General features: G+C 42.8%; 1 long non-coding RNA gene across 5 annotated transcripts in view; it reads left to right on the forward strand.

The window, feature by feature from the left end:
- Nucleotides 1–993: 993 nt before the first annotated feature.
- The window catches only part of LOC111262682 (uncharacterized), a 43,263-nt gene continuing 29,706 nt past the window's right edge, over nucleotides 994–14,550 (forward strand). For all 5 annotated transcript variants that reach the window (XR_015312020.1, XR_002681786.1, XR_015312021.1 and 2 more), the window contains exon 1: nucleotides 994–1,171. This is a non-coding gene — a long non-coding RNA (uncharacterized LOC111262682). The remainder of the gene's footprint in view (nucleotides 1,172–14,550) is intronic.

Here is a 14,550-nt window from a genome sequence, read left to right on the forward strand (position 1 = left end):
AAAACATGTGAACTAAGCTAGGGAGAAAACAGGCGGTAAAGAACGAAAGGCTCCAGTAGTTTACCGGAAAAGACAATGCGGCATAGTTCTAAGAATAATAAAAATACGTAGAGAGGCAGGGCTCAGCCTAACAATGCCTCCTAAGAATAAACATGGACGTCTAGCTCGTGGCAACGACTACATTTGTTGCTCGATCGATAACGATCATCATTACAAGCTCATCTCGCTAACTGGGCTGGTCCAACGACCATCTGATTCACTGACTCCTCATACTATCCATAATATATTTATAGAGCAAAATACTCTGCCTTAGCTGGATGTAAACATTCAAACAAAGGCCAGGCGTCTTGTGGACTAAATCGATTTATATTGCTCTGAGACGCCATATAACTGCAAGCGTTGAAATTAATACAGCTATATATAAATGTTTTGTCTTGGACGAATCTGGTACAAGTCGAGTAACAAATTTGTATTTAGACGTGCGTAAGGACATAAAGGACCGTTCGTGACTTGTGGCCGTGAATATTCTAGTGAAACAGAAAAGTCAAATTCTATTAAATGCAAATTACCTAAATGGGATCACTCTTGACCAGTGGGTAATGGAGTCAATGACCTTTAGGATCATTTACAGATTTACGACAGTGCAATAATGCTCGTTGGAACTGAAAAAGACCAATGTTCCTCACAATATTGGCATGCTTTTTTAAGGTTTGTGTCAACCACGGAAGCCACTGGCCATGGTTTTAAAGTTCAAAAGTTGCAGCTGGCTTAAACTGTCATTGCAGTCCTCCATAATATTTGCATTAGTTATGCAAATGGCCAAGTTCACAATGGACGCTTCGTCTTTCCCTCAATGCATTGGCCGGTCGTATAATCACCTCGATTCTCCAAAGCCAATGAGCCAATCAAAAGCTCTGTGATTTCCCTAATTCTCCCAGAGCTGCCCTGGCGCTTTACGATGGCTTTATCGCGAAAAGCCCTCTTCAAAGAATCGTCCATTTGTCCTTATCTAGTGGAATATCGACACGATAACACGTCGTGTCTGTACAAATAGCACTTTTTGCCAAAAGCACCACAGGCAGGCCCCAATAACAAACTTGTTTCTTTCAAACAAAATACGAAGAGAGGATGCTCTTCTATCAGCGTCAAGATGTCTTACAGCAGAAAATATGTGAGTATTATCAAACAAAGAGCACTATTTATATCTGATCTAAATGTTATTTCTCCTCTTTCTTAACATCGGCCTTCCGCTAAAACAACTACCCCCTTGAGAGAGGCTAGACGACGGGGTAACAGAAAATGAAAAAAGCTCTTTTTGCTGATCTGTTAAATTGTCCTTGTTACTAAGCTGAGTTCTTCTCTGTTTAATTGATATTGACAATGCTACTGCTGTTCTCGTGGGCTCATTGGTTTATTGCTTAACAACAACCAGATAAGGTTACGAAATAGCGCGAAATAGTAATCACAGATGGTAGACTAGTTTCATTCGCTATGACAACACAGTCCATAGTAACTATAGCATTGAATTAGTACAATCAAGAGATAGACAGAAGTCGACATCAGAGGCTCTGTCAATAATCGTCTGTGTGAAAACGATAACCTTTTGCAGGCACTCACGTCCTGCAAGGTAGTACTTTGCGCTGCGATACACAGTGAGAAAGCTGCTCGATATTTAGCCTCAGTGGCTGAATAGCTTCGATTCATTTTGGTGAAATTTAAAGCATGACCCGTATTTGGCAGGATTATGCTTTCGCCCAACAAACTAGCTGCTAGACGGACATATTTAGGGATGATGCATTAGTCATCACAGAAGCTACTGCAAAACGGGGATTTTTTGTGTGCAAATACTGGAATATAGCCCTAAGCGACGTTCAGTTGCTTCTTAAATACGATCGCATGCATCGATGACTGATTGATCGCTCTGAAAGTTTCCTCACTGACTAACTGATGCGCCAGCCGCAAGCCAGTTGATCAATGATTAAGTCCAAGTCCGGTGTTGGCCGTATACAAGCAATAATAATGACTTCGGTGAAAACGGTTTTTAGCCAATTACTATACAATAGTGTGGACGTATGTAGTGAAAATCGCTTTGGTCCACCCACTGATCAGCACTAAATGACATTCAATCATTGTCAGTGATACGGTCACTCGAATCTAGACCATTGCAGTGGCGACGTTGCCACACGCACTCGATGAGGCGAAAGCTCCATCGAGCCAATGGCTATATAATGAACAAGTAACATATAGATACGCATCATATAAAAATATAAAACGTTCGACGACGCATAAAAGATTATTCGACTAACAAAGAGTTTACCGAACGGTCTCCATTTATGAGAAGTTACTGTATACTCACCGGGTGTTCGGCGGCTCAAACCTTACGGCTACTTGTAAGTCGTCCAGTGCATGCAGTGCACTATTGTACGCTTTTCTACAGTCTTCCATTTTTACTACGTTCCGTAGTATTAGTATTCTTCATTAACACAGTTCGTAGATCTGTTGTCACTGCCGTTGCCTGTTACTGTTATAGTTGATTAATTATCGTTGAGCGTATTCACGCTCGACAAAATATCTGGCCGTTCCCTTCGGAACAATTGAAAGAAATAGTCATCAAATGACCCGTCGCCCACGAGTCCTTCCATCAACCGTCCAACTAGGCAGTGCTCTTGTTATAGATGTAACGGTATGACATTCGATCAAAATGGAGAGCGTTGGTTTCTTTGTCAATCTCTGAAAAATCGTCCACACTTACTCTTATAAAACACAACATTCGAATACCATCTCACTGACGATATCAAACATATTGTCCGAGGTCTACGAACTACTGGGTAGACGCTTATTGGCTACAATATACCGAACGGAATTGACTGGCAGAGCAGTAGGATCTATTCATGGTGCAGGACGTCGTTCTTTCTCCCCGAAACTCAGAAAACAAATTGTCAATGGTTAGCACTGCCACGGCCGTTGCCTTACGACATGGTCGTTTAAAGATTTAATGTCGCGCTGATGTAAAATGCCATCATGCCAATAAGTAAGGGCTTGTTCACGAAACGAACAATTTATGCAGTAACGTAAATAAGCTGACCGTAGCCGTGTATCTGCCTGTAGGTTTTTCAAACGTTCTGTTATGGCTGACTGATGTTGTTGTGAGTACGGGGAGGCTGTTAAATTACCAACGCTATCAGTAGCACACCCTAGGCAAACAGGCGCAGAGCGGGGTGGTATTTAAGGTATATTGTGTGCGATATTAGAACTCACAGTTTTTTTTCGTCTTCTTGTTGGGAACAAGTGGCTTTAGTTTTCTCGGTTTGTTCCTGCGAACATAAAATTATATGTACGTGTGTAGCTAGCGTCGTAGCTTACGGATGGGTACGTCAACCATATGACCCATATCGTGATTGCAAAAGCGAGCTTATAGTAGGTTGCTTGTTCGGACGAAACGGCGACATAGTCAAAGTGGGTGCAATTTATATAAAGAAAGCTTTGCATTTAGTCATCCTCTGCTTACAGCAAAAATAATAATACCTAAAATAATTTGCTTTACTTAGAATTCACCTAGGATCACGTAGGATCACCTACAAGGAAAAGTAACCTATATATTTCGTCAATCAGTTAACGATTAGCATATGATTAGTAACTCTGTGAGTAATGTTCCAGCAAATGTAAGGAACTGTCTCATAACATTCTCGTTGTTACATATTGTTTAAATTCACACTTGAGTTTCTATTTAACGGAACCACTGACCAAGTAACAGGCAATAGCAGAACAGCGTATTTTGATAATACGCTACTCAGACATAGCAGACGTGTTTTTCTATGGACACGAATGTTTATATTAAATCAAAATATTTGCCAAGAATCAAATCTTCTCAACGATCGTTTGTGGGTTTCGTCATTAACAATAGTCACGTTGATCTTGAAGTACTATATCAAGGTTAGATACAATAGATCTAATATACTTGCCACAGGCAATTCTTTGGATGATGACTCGCGTGGTCAGTCCGTCTTCAATCACCGGTTAATCGCGCTTAACGGTTGTTCACCCCATCCCTTGACACGGTTACTTCGCTGTCACGTAATTCCAATTCGGATGAGTATATTGAAACACGTATATTGATCGACTACTAATCGAGGGAAGATGGTTGAAATAAGCGACTGGCCTTACTCAATTCAATTAGCAAAGGGTGATAATGCGTCGTTTTCCAACACGCCGTAATTTTCGTTGTGCTTTGACAACTAAGAAAAGTAGCAGAAACTAAGTAACACTAAGATACAGACCGCTGTGTCGGCACCAGGCTCTGTCCTGCCCGTTCTAACGATAGCCCACAATCGAATGCAGGCGAAAAGATCGGTCGCTGTTTAACTGGTCTGCACGAATGGATGCGTCCAGAGTTGAGTTCACTGGACCAGGCAAGACCAGACGAGCTCAGCAAGCGAAACTCTGACGACGAGCGATGCAGCGCACCAGAGCCGCCACTACGACGGCTGCTAGTGGCGATGATGTTGATATCGCTCCTGGTAGAACCTAGCACAAAAAAACCCGTAGGCACACACGTAGGCATCGAACATAGGCTAACAAGCACAGTGTGGCTCTTCCTCTCCTTCTCGACTCGCTCGATCTTCTAAGGTTGCTAGCGACGCCGCCGTCGCCACAGCCCAAGGCAATTTGATTATGAGTTTCGGATTGCTCCGAGACGGCATCGTCATCAACAGCGTCAGCTACAACAACACTGAACATCAGCGACAGCGAACATGATCGGCGCTGGGTTGCACGTAAACGTGGTACACGAGAAAAAAAAGTTCGAACCCCGCAGTGGCCGCAGGACCAGCTGTGGAAAACACGTTCACGTTCAGATGACAGTAGGCGAATTGCGACCGAGCTAGAACGGTAGCCTCCTTTTACGAAGAAGATAAAAGATACGAGGGAGTCGGAAAAGGTGACTAGAAAATCTCAGTCGCCACTCATTTGATCACTGAATGAAGAAAAAATAGTATTACAAATAAATAGCCAAAGGGTGGCCAATAATATCGACTAAACACGGATAATTTACAGAACGTGCTTGCTCGAAGTGTGAGCTTGGGGTAGAATAGCGAAGAAAATGAGATTACTGGGTTTCATAACGGATTTCGATATGTTTGTTACTCGTAGGTGAAGGGAACACGTAGACGTATGCCTATAGTCTGTAGTGGCTCGTGAATAAAATTACTCCAGCTAGACCCACCTAGCCTGAAAAAGACAATATTAGAATACTGCCACCTTCTGATACATGAAATATACACATCTCCGTTGTCGATTTTTTCCCGTTTACTGGCGGTCGTTGGGGGGTGGGTAAAAAGAAACAAGCACCACACGGTGGTGAATATCGATGTGACGTCTATATAAAAATAATCGAACGAAAAAGGACCAACAGCAGCAATATCCATTGCCAGTGCTGTTCATCCTTCCATTATTCGCTAGCGTATACCTCTCGCTCTTGGCCTACCCGCCGAATAAACAAGCAACATTTAACGTTATCTTGTTTATTTCGTTTAGGAGTTTATACAAAAACTTGCTAGCAATCAACGATAATCTATATGTGCATATACCGACAACGGCAAAGGGGAGCACTAGCGGGCCTACCGATTGCCGTCCGAACTCCACGAAGTCGACGCATCGTCAGCACGGTTATTGGGCTTTACTTAGCTTGCCTATGAGCCTTTTCTGCTTTCTTTCTCTTAAACAATCTTCCTCGTAAGGATGGCTAACAACAACAACAATCTGTATTCGCCCTGGCGTGATCGTCCTAGAGTATGATCACAAGCTGCCGTCCGGTCTGACCTCGACATAGCGCGTCTGCTATCAAACAGCAGCAGAAGTAGCAATACAGCTAGCAGAATATAGCTGGTTACTCAGAGATGCAACAGAGAAATCAAACGAAAAAAAAAAGAGGAGAGAAGAGACAACGAGGAAATTCGAATGGTGGCGTGGGCCAGCAAGGAAGGAAGTCAGATAAGAGGAGAAGGACGCTGCGAATGGAAATCTGGTGCCATACCTATAGTTGCGTTTACAAAAGAAAAAGCGTCTTCTAAAGTCTTGAAAAAGCGAGCCAGCCGTCAAACAGTCGGTCCGTTCGTCCGTCTAACGCAGATACTCGAGGCGCGTTCGAAAACAGCTTTCATTTTCATTTCTTTTCTTACTACTGCCAGCGTTATAACCAACAATACCTTGTTCGACCCACACAAACGACTAGTCGCAGCAGCGCCCCGGGCCACCACCGAAATAACAAATAGTCTTACGCTGCAAAAATCACTGCGCGCGTCGCGTCACTGCCACCAATAGAAATGAAACAGATACACGCACACACCCACGTACAGACTCTGCTGTGCACAAACGAACCATTGTTTCTGAAAGCAAACGGCGACAAGCAAATGGACTCGGCACCAGACGGTGCAGCGAGAAATAGTATGAAAATAGTTATACCCCAAACTCGTTTATTGCTGGCACGCGAAGCTTGCCATGGAGACATTTAAATGAAGGCTACCGGACAGCAGCGACGAATATTTTTAGGACAACTATTACAACAACAGCAACAACAATAATACTAGCAACGATTTCAAACATCAACGGGAGACAAGGAATAGCAGCGAACAGGAACAGCGACCGGGGGGCACTTGAGAACAACAGAGATTTGCCGCTGAGAATCTTCGCCTTCGTCTCAGATCACGTCCGCAAACCATGCGTACGGTTTCCACGAGCAAACGCATACATAAACAGAGAATGACTGAACAGACAGAAAAGCAAGCGCTAGGGGCGTTGCGAGACGGGCCTTGAACGGAAAAAACGAGTTCAAGGACCGGTGGGCACTATTACTTTGCAGCTCGATGGAGCCTGTGGAGAAGGATGTTTGCAACGACATTTCCTCTTGCGACTGCCGTTCTTTTGTCGGTTATCGGCGGGGTGTGCCTCAGCAACACCGCAAAATTCCAGTACTCGCGTGTTATCTCATGAAACAACATACGCCAAACAAAAGAAGTTTCGACAGGCTTGCTGATTTCAAAGGATGCCCCCGCATATTTAGGAAGAAAAGGTAGGTACCGTTTATAATGCCCCTTGCTGTAGCTACTTTGTCGATGGCCACCAGTACAAGGCGCGGGGCTGAAATGATAGCGGTCTGTTCGGGAACATACGCAGCACGAGCTTATTCGTACTCGTATATATAAAGCCGGTAAAATTGGTGCTTGAAAAATTCTCCATTATGTTAACTAAAGCTTGATAGCCATTGCAGTCAGCGAAAGCCATTGCGAAAACGCCAATAGACAGCGCTCGAGTATAGTAGAAGAAGGTCATCGGATTCGCCGTCTCACGTAGAGACCTGTCGAACCGCTTGGCTTGGCCCGAAACAGTTGCTTTAATTGGATTGCCTGGGTCGGTGTTACGATCACTGGATGCTTTCAGGAAACTCAACGCGTCAGTAGCCACACAATACTGTCATCTATGAGGTTATAGGAACTGCTTGCATTTTTTTTTTTAGGGCTTTTTTCAGCTTCGAGTTTTGGCCTCAACTAGTTACTCCAGGTGTCGTCGAGCCACTAAATATTTAAAATGCGTAATCGGAAACATCTAAGATGACTTTTAAAAGTTACAGTTCTGCGTAGAGAACAACTATGAGTGGGCCGCACCAGGGGTTCATTATAAAAGTAATAACTTTTGTTATTCATACAGGTCTTAACACTATGTGTCGTATACGGCAAAGGTCGAAGTACTCCTTCCTGCGTCTTTCAACCCGAGCCTTTGCCGTCGCGTCGATGATAGGGTTACATACATATATATACCTCGACATAGATTGAGCCACTGTGTGCATAGTACTGATGATGAAACACCATAGGTTTGTGCTTTTATTGACAACAGGTGAAAAGCACAACGACGCGTGGCAAGTTAACTGTTAAAAGTTGCTTTGCCCCCCCCCCCCCCCAAAAAGCAAGTTTAGTCTTCTAGCTGAGTCTGACATTCACAAGTTACACGCTTAATATTTGATCCAGTGCCGAAATTATTATCACAACTTGGTTAATTTTGTGTAGCTCATGTAGCCTTAAAGTAAAGCCGAAACTATCTATCTGAGAAGAATCATCAAAAAATTCAATTGCAAATCTTGCAGTGCTCTAACTATATCATATAAATAAACTTTTCCATTGTCAAGTTGAGTAAGTTTCTTCTGTTAGGTCGTACGGTTATTGCCGGCTGTTTAAGCTATACACTTGATAGCTATCTATGATAAAACACAACAACAATAGTTACGAATGAGAGTGGATCTAAATGTTGTTATTTATTGATAATTTTATAGATACAAATTTATAATTTAGTGGATATTATTGCCATAATAGATATTCACATTTTCAAGCACTATTCTATCGCTACGAATGATGGCATTTGTGTGATTGCCGTTCTTTATTATACCAAATCCATCATTTCTGCTAAACGTATACGTTATAATAGTGCACCGTGCTTGTAATGGTGCCACTTTGAACCATAATAGAAACGGTGGAGAGGAGAAAACGGTGCTATGCTAATAACCCGCAATCCCGTCACAGCTGCAACTAATGATCTATACCATACTGTTCCGAGACAAGCTATAGTCTGCATCCGTTGACAAAGGCTTTGCCGACATCGTTCTGTTTGATCATTATGTTTCAGCATAAACATTCGCATAAGAATTTCCCACGTTCGGACACAAAACTTTCCAAATGAATCAGCTACACAGATATTCTAACGGACAGGCTTCGAGCTTGAACGCGCGGCAGGACGACGAAAACCATCGTTGCTTGCTACTTAGCAGAATAAGCCAAGTGTGGGGTTGTGCACCATGATGATAGTAAGATCACGGGACAAATGGACATCCGCGGGTGGCCTGAGATCGGTTCAAACGCTCAGGGGGAGGGGGGGGGGTATGGAGTGTGGGGGTGATACAGCAGAGTACCACCGGAGCATCGGAAGTGGTATATATGAACGAGGCCCACAACTACCATACCACGACATGCATCACCACTAGGACAAATGGGCCAGACAAATTTAGGACTGGTAACAAGACAAATAGATTGCAAGAAACGACAGATACTAGGGCGGTGTTAAAACAGAAGGGTCTTGAAAACGGGACTTCCAATTGAGCGGCCCACAGATTTTCTAATACACCCTAAACAATATATTATATCGTAATTGCTATTGTTATCGTTTAGTTGGATGGTGAGCAAGACGTCCGGCGTCAAAAAGGCCGGAAAGGTTAGAGAGGAGATGTAGTATACAGGGGAATAGCTCGTTCCGTATTGTTCAGGCAGATATTGCTGTATGCACAATTTTACCGCCTATAAATAGGTAGTTCTTGAAGTACTCAATCAAAGATTCTAATTCTCAAAGGCTAAGTGATCAATGTTATGTAATAACGAGCCGCTAACGCAGTATATATTGCGTATATGGCAGCAAAAACAACCTTACGCCTAATTGATCAGACAAAACGAGCCGATGCAAAAACTGAAACAAAGACACGGTACCTTATTACTTACAACGAACAAAGGAAAATAATAATAATAATGGTATATTTTTGATATGGTGCGTAAGTCCTGTGCTATTGTTAAGAACAATTATAGGAAAACTCGTTCCGTCCTGGATTCTCAAAACTCTTTTAGCGCTCCACTGTACAACACAAAAACAGTTGACATTAGACAGAAAAAAACAATGACGGTCCGGTAGGTCAGAAAAAAACAAGTTTATGAAACAGATCTGCTATTAGCAATCTCGCTATTCATTAAGCATCTGCTGGACGGCAAAGTAAGACGAACTCTGTTGAAGTGAGACAACAGAGCTGCTTCATCAAATACTGAAGTACACAATTTTTATAGATAAATCACAAGACTAACTGGTATGAACTGTGCTTAACAAGCTGCTTAATCGATACAGCAACCTTAAGCACAAAAACGTTTGCTATTTTCGAAAAAGATCGTGTTGTGTGCTACGTTGAGACGTATTAAATGATCATTATGAATGAAACATGTCCAACACGAAGCCACCCTCTGATATAGTCTCTATAGCTCGTATCAGTGGTCATAGTCAATGACCAAAAAGAACCTCACATCGGACGCTACACGTATCGGCAAAACACATCCCTGCAGAGCAAACTCTATATACAATACAACAGGTAGTCTGTTGTACTGCTATAGCGGCTGATAGATCGTTAGTCTCCGTTCATCGTTCGGCCGGTTCGACTTTTCGCGCTTCTTGTCCCTTTCGTCCTGCCCATTCGATAACACATAACTAATATACAGACTAGTGGTCTTGTAAACGGCTTTTTTTTTGGCGTTACGTTGATTGATGTTTCATTCTTTACTTTGTGTTTGTATGTACGAGCGCGTGTATATCGCATACGTTTTTTGGCTACTTTCCCTTATCAGCGTTATCAACATCGTTATTTCTATCCACTATATATAGAGCATGAGCATCCTCGTCAAAATACGTCGAGGTATAGTCACCTTTCTTTTCGTTCGTTTGTTTCCACATCAAGATCTCGTCGTCCGATTCCATAGAGCACCAATATGACGAGATGTTTGTCGTTGGGCGTTTTTCGCTGTTGTCAGCATTCCGCGTCTTCTGCTAACTTCGCCGTCGTGAACAGTATAATAGCAATGTTTATTATCACTATTATTTTTTTGTGTTTTATGTGTTGTTGTATGCGTGCGTGTAAGACTGTGTGTCTGTTTTTGTCTGTTGTTTGTCACTAAATTTGTGTCTCGGCGTAGCTTTCTAGGTGCGCTTCGTACGCTTGTGCAGAAGTTCTTCCCCTGGTCATTGGCTTCTCGTTTAGCGCTGTGGCTATTGGCACCGGTCGATGCTACGACCATTCCAATTGAGTCTTATGCTGTTGGATCCATTATGAACTACTGGCTGGTCCGCGATCTCTGCTGTTACCAGGTATCGTTCAACTGTAGTTGCCAAGGGTTCATAGTTTGTACGGCGACAGCCAACGCGGCAAATGATACAGCTATCGCGTAAAGCAGCAACTCACAATGCGTATAATAAACAAGGGAATTCTGCGCGTCATGTAAAACTCCACTTGGAATCGACCCTACCGAATGCAGCGTGAAGTTTGCATCTCGTGCGCGATGCCCTAAACGACGCGTCGGTTCTCGTCGAAAAGTAGAAAAGGGCGTCATCTAAGTGGTATTAGGTATATTAAGTATTATTGGCGTAACACACGCTCGCCTGCTACTGCCGCTACCATTGTTAATTTACCCAATTCTACTGCGGCTAAGGGTCATCACCCCACCATCTAAGTGGGGTTGCTTCGTTGCCTTTGTACGACACTGCAAGCTGCCGATGGATAGTGATGGACAAGAGTAACAGGATGCTTTAGGGCGAGATGATATGCGCATCGAGAATAAACGATGGAACTTCAACGGGCTACAGAATAGCTGGTAGAGCCTGACATTAAACAGACACCGCCTAAGCGAAAAGAGTAAATGCCAAACAGAAAAAAATACTAGAAGCCAGTTGGAAGTCAACTGGTGATTGTTGGCGTAGTTTTTATTCTGCTGTTGGCAATTTCTTTGGCTACAACTGTGTCCCCTATACGACATGTGTCGACAGTTGCCGTCGTGATATCAGCATCGGTCAGGAACCAAAAAAAAATAGTAAATAATACGTAACGTCCACATAGACATACACTAAAGATTATGTAATGCAGACGTCACGAGGCCACAATGCGCGGCCAGCCAAAGCGTGCGTTGTCGACTCGATGTATCGTGATGACCTTTCCAAGATTCAGTCGCATATCCGCATATGACAAGTATTATATGTTCATGTCACGGTAGAGGAGTGGCCCTGCCATTGAAAAGGTCAACGCTGACCAGTAGTGATAGTTGCTTATTATTCAGTGGACATAGAGTCAATGTGACTCCCTGCATGCAGCTTAAGGACAGAATTTGACGTCAACAAAATTTGTCTTTGATGGGGATAAATGCATCGCTGTTATTGCACCGCTTGTTAACAGCAACAGGTAGCTAGAAGCTTGACAACTACTGAGTACGAGCAACCTGTAAACGTTTTTCTAACCAGATATAGAATAACCTGTGGGTCGTTTATCAAACGTTTTGGATTCCTTTCTTATATCAAAGGTCCATCCTAGTTTTATAAACACTCATAAAACTGGCAAGTAATGTGAGAATTCGTTCGCACTGGAAATTGAGTTAGTTTTCTACTTGGGCACTTTTAGTTCTAGTAATGTCCTGAAAGCCAACCGTGATAAAAGGAATAATCATTTCTGCTGATCTCGATTGCATTTTAGATAGGCATCCACCTATGAAATATAGTAATTGTAAACACGCGACAGCCAGTTCTTTCGTCTGTTATGATGGGAAAATAAAAGGTAGTTTTCGCATCTGAGACAGAGCAATATTATGATTATTGAATTTTGTCGTCGAAATTTATCCACCGGTACTTGTCTTCCACTGTTAAATGGAGCTATCTTATACCTTTCCTTTCAAGTACAGAACAACTAGATATAAATTCTTAAACGTAAAGTCTATTTGCCTTCATTTCGAAAGCCTGTCTGACCAATATGTCGCGCTCCAAGTAATCCGGGATGGTCAGTTCTCATTGTGTAGGGTTTCGTTCAGTACTCGAACGGTACGCAGTCAGCACTCAACATGCGATTTAGAATGCAGTAGACCCAATTGACGACGATAAATCGTGATTCGACCGTGACAATCGGTGGCTCAGATGGCTGGCTTGAGCAGAAATTTTAACGAGTCATTTTATTTTCACTAAGACCCTATCAAATGGGCAAGCGACAGAAGTATGAAAGCAAGGACAGCTGAAACGTCTTCCTACACGTCCTTATAGAAATTTATTCGAAAACAAAAAGTGTCTGGCAGCTCGTTTTCTCTGTCTGCTACATGGTAAACAATTCATAAAGCTGGTTTCTGGTTAGCTTTTTCACCTGCTGACACCCGCTCTTCGCTCGTTGGTGCTCCTCATTGCGTTCACTTAGTTTTTCCAGTTTTAACTAGATGTACACCGCAAGCAAGCTAGACACAGCATAAAAAATCAGCTTCCTTCTATATCAATAAAGTCAATTTACGGTTATACATTTACAATATAACAATCTATTGTCATATTGTAAAGTTTGTTGTAAAATTCAAACTTCAACGAAGCTTTGATGTTGAGTCGGAGCAAGCTAGCACATAGTCTTCAACCGCTTCATGTATTCACCAACGTACAACGCGACGCTGAACGCTACAAGAACGAACACAACGGTACACGATCAAGTCCGACGGATGTCGTTCTAAAACAAATACGAGAAAGTTCTAGTATTCGAAGTGATCAACTAAAATTTCAGTGTCGCTAAAGCGGCTGTAAGTGACCTATAAATTGAGATCGACGCGAGCCAACAACCGTTCGATAGCTCCGATATGGCTTTCCCTCTTTCACATCAGATCTAGCATCATCTGACATTATGCATTTGTGAATATATATAGTTGTGTTGAAGTGCGTCCGCATGCAAGTAGATCGAGAAAGTAGCAGCGCTATGTGAATGGACAGCATCTAGATAGACATATATCTATTGGACGAGTGAGGGGAAACACACGGGGTTATAAGAGGATGTGGAAACTACCGAACAAAATGGACTCCACAGGTGATGCCACGCCTGTCGGTTAGGACTACCAGCCAGATCGACAGAAAAATCAAGATGAACTACAAAGACGCGGTTTGATGTGGCCGGATCGTCATCATATACCAAGTACATTCTTGGACTATAGTTGCGGCTAGAGCAGTGCCGATAGAGGACTAAGCTTGAGGCCAATTTTTGGCCCCTCATCAGAATCCGCGTTACAGTCTATTACATATATGGATCGTATCTGTAGCGCTAATAGTAGCCATAGAAAGAGTAGTACAAATGAAAATAGTTATAGTGCTTTCCCTGTATGGTGAAAGCGAAAACAGACAACAATATTTCTCCGCTAACGCCTATTACACGGATTTACTAAGACATCATTGTCGGCCATGTGGTTGCTCGTCCCCTTGCAGCACTTCCATACTCTTTTCAGCTTTGATTGTCGTGGAGCTGTTAGTACGGTCCGGACGCCACTGTAATGCATACCCCATTCGAGGGTTTTCCAATGAGCATAGGAAGCTCTGCGAAATTTACAGATCACTCGTCACACAAATAAATACACAAAAATTAGTGCAGATGGCAGGGTAACGAACTAATGCAGCTTCCTTGAACATAACTTGAAATGGACGCATCTTCCAGTGCATTAGCAGACGCACCATCAACATCATGAAATACTTTCCACAAGATGTTGCACGACGTGTAGCTCGCAGTTGAGGAAAGCCTGTTGTTGACTCCGCTTATCCAGCTGATGGCTATACAGTTATTTACCACAATGTAAATGCTTGAACATGACGTATGAACGTAAATCTACGGCGCATTCACACTTCGAAATCGTTGTCTGCGAAAGGGAATAGCGAATAGACAGTCGCCATTGGCGGACGCAAGGCACTGCTCGTGCGTTATATTACTATTAT

The sequence above is a fragment of the Varroa jacobsoni genome, unplaced genomic scaffold (genome assembly GCF_002532875.2).
Source record: "Varroa jacobsoni isolate VJ856 unplaced genomic scaffold, vjacob_1.0 scaffold_693, whole genome shotgun sequence".
Classification (NCBI taxonomy): Eukaryota; Metazoa; Arthropoda; class Arachnida; order Mesostigmata; family Varroidae; genus Varroa; species Varroa jacobsoni.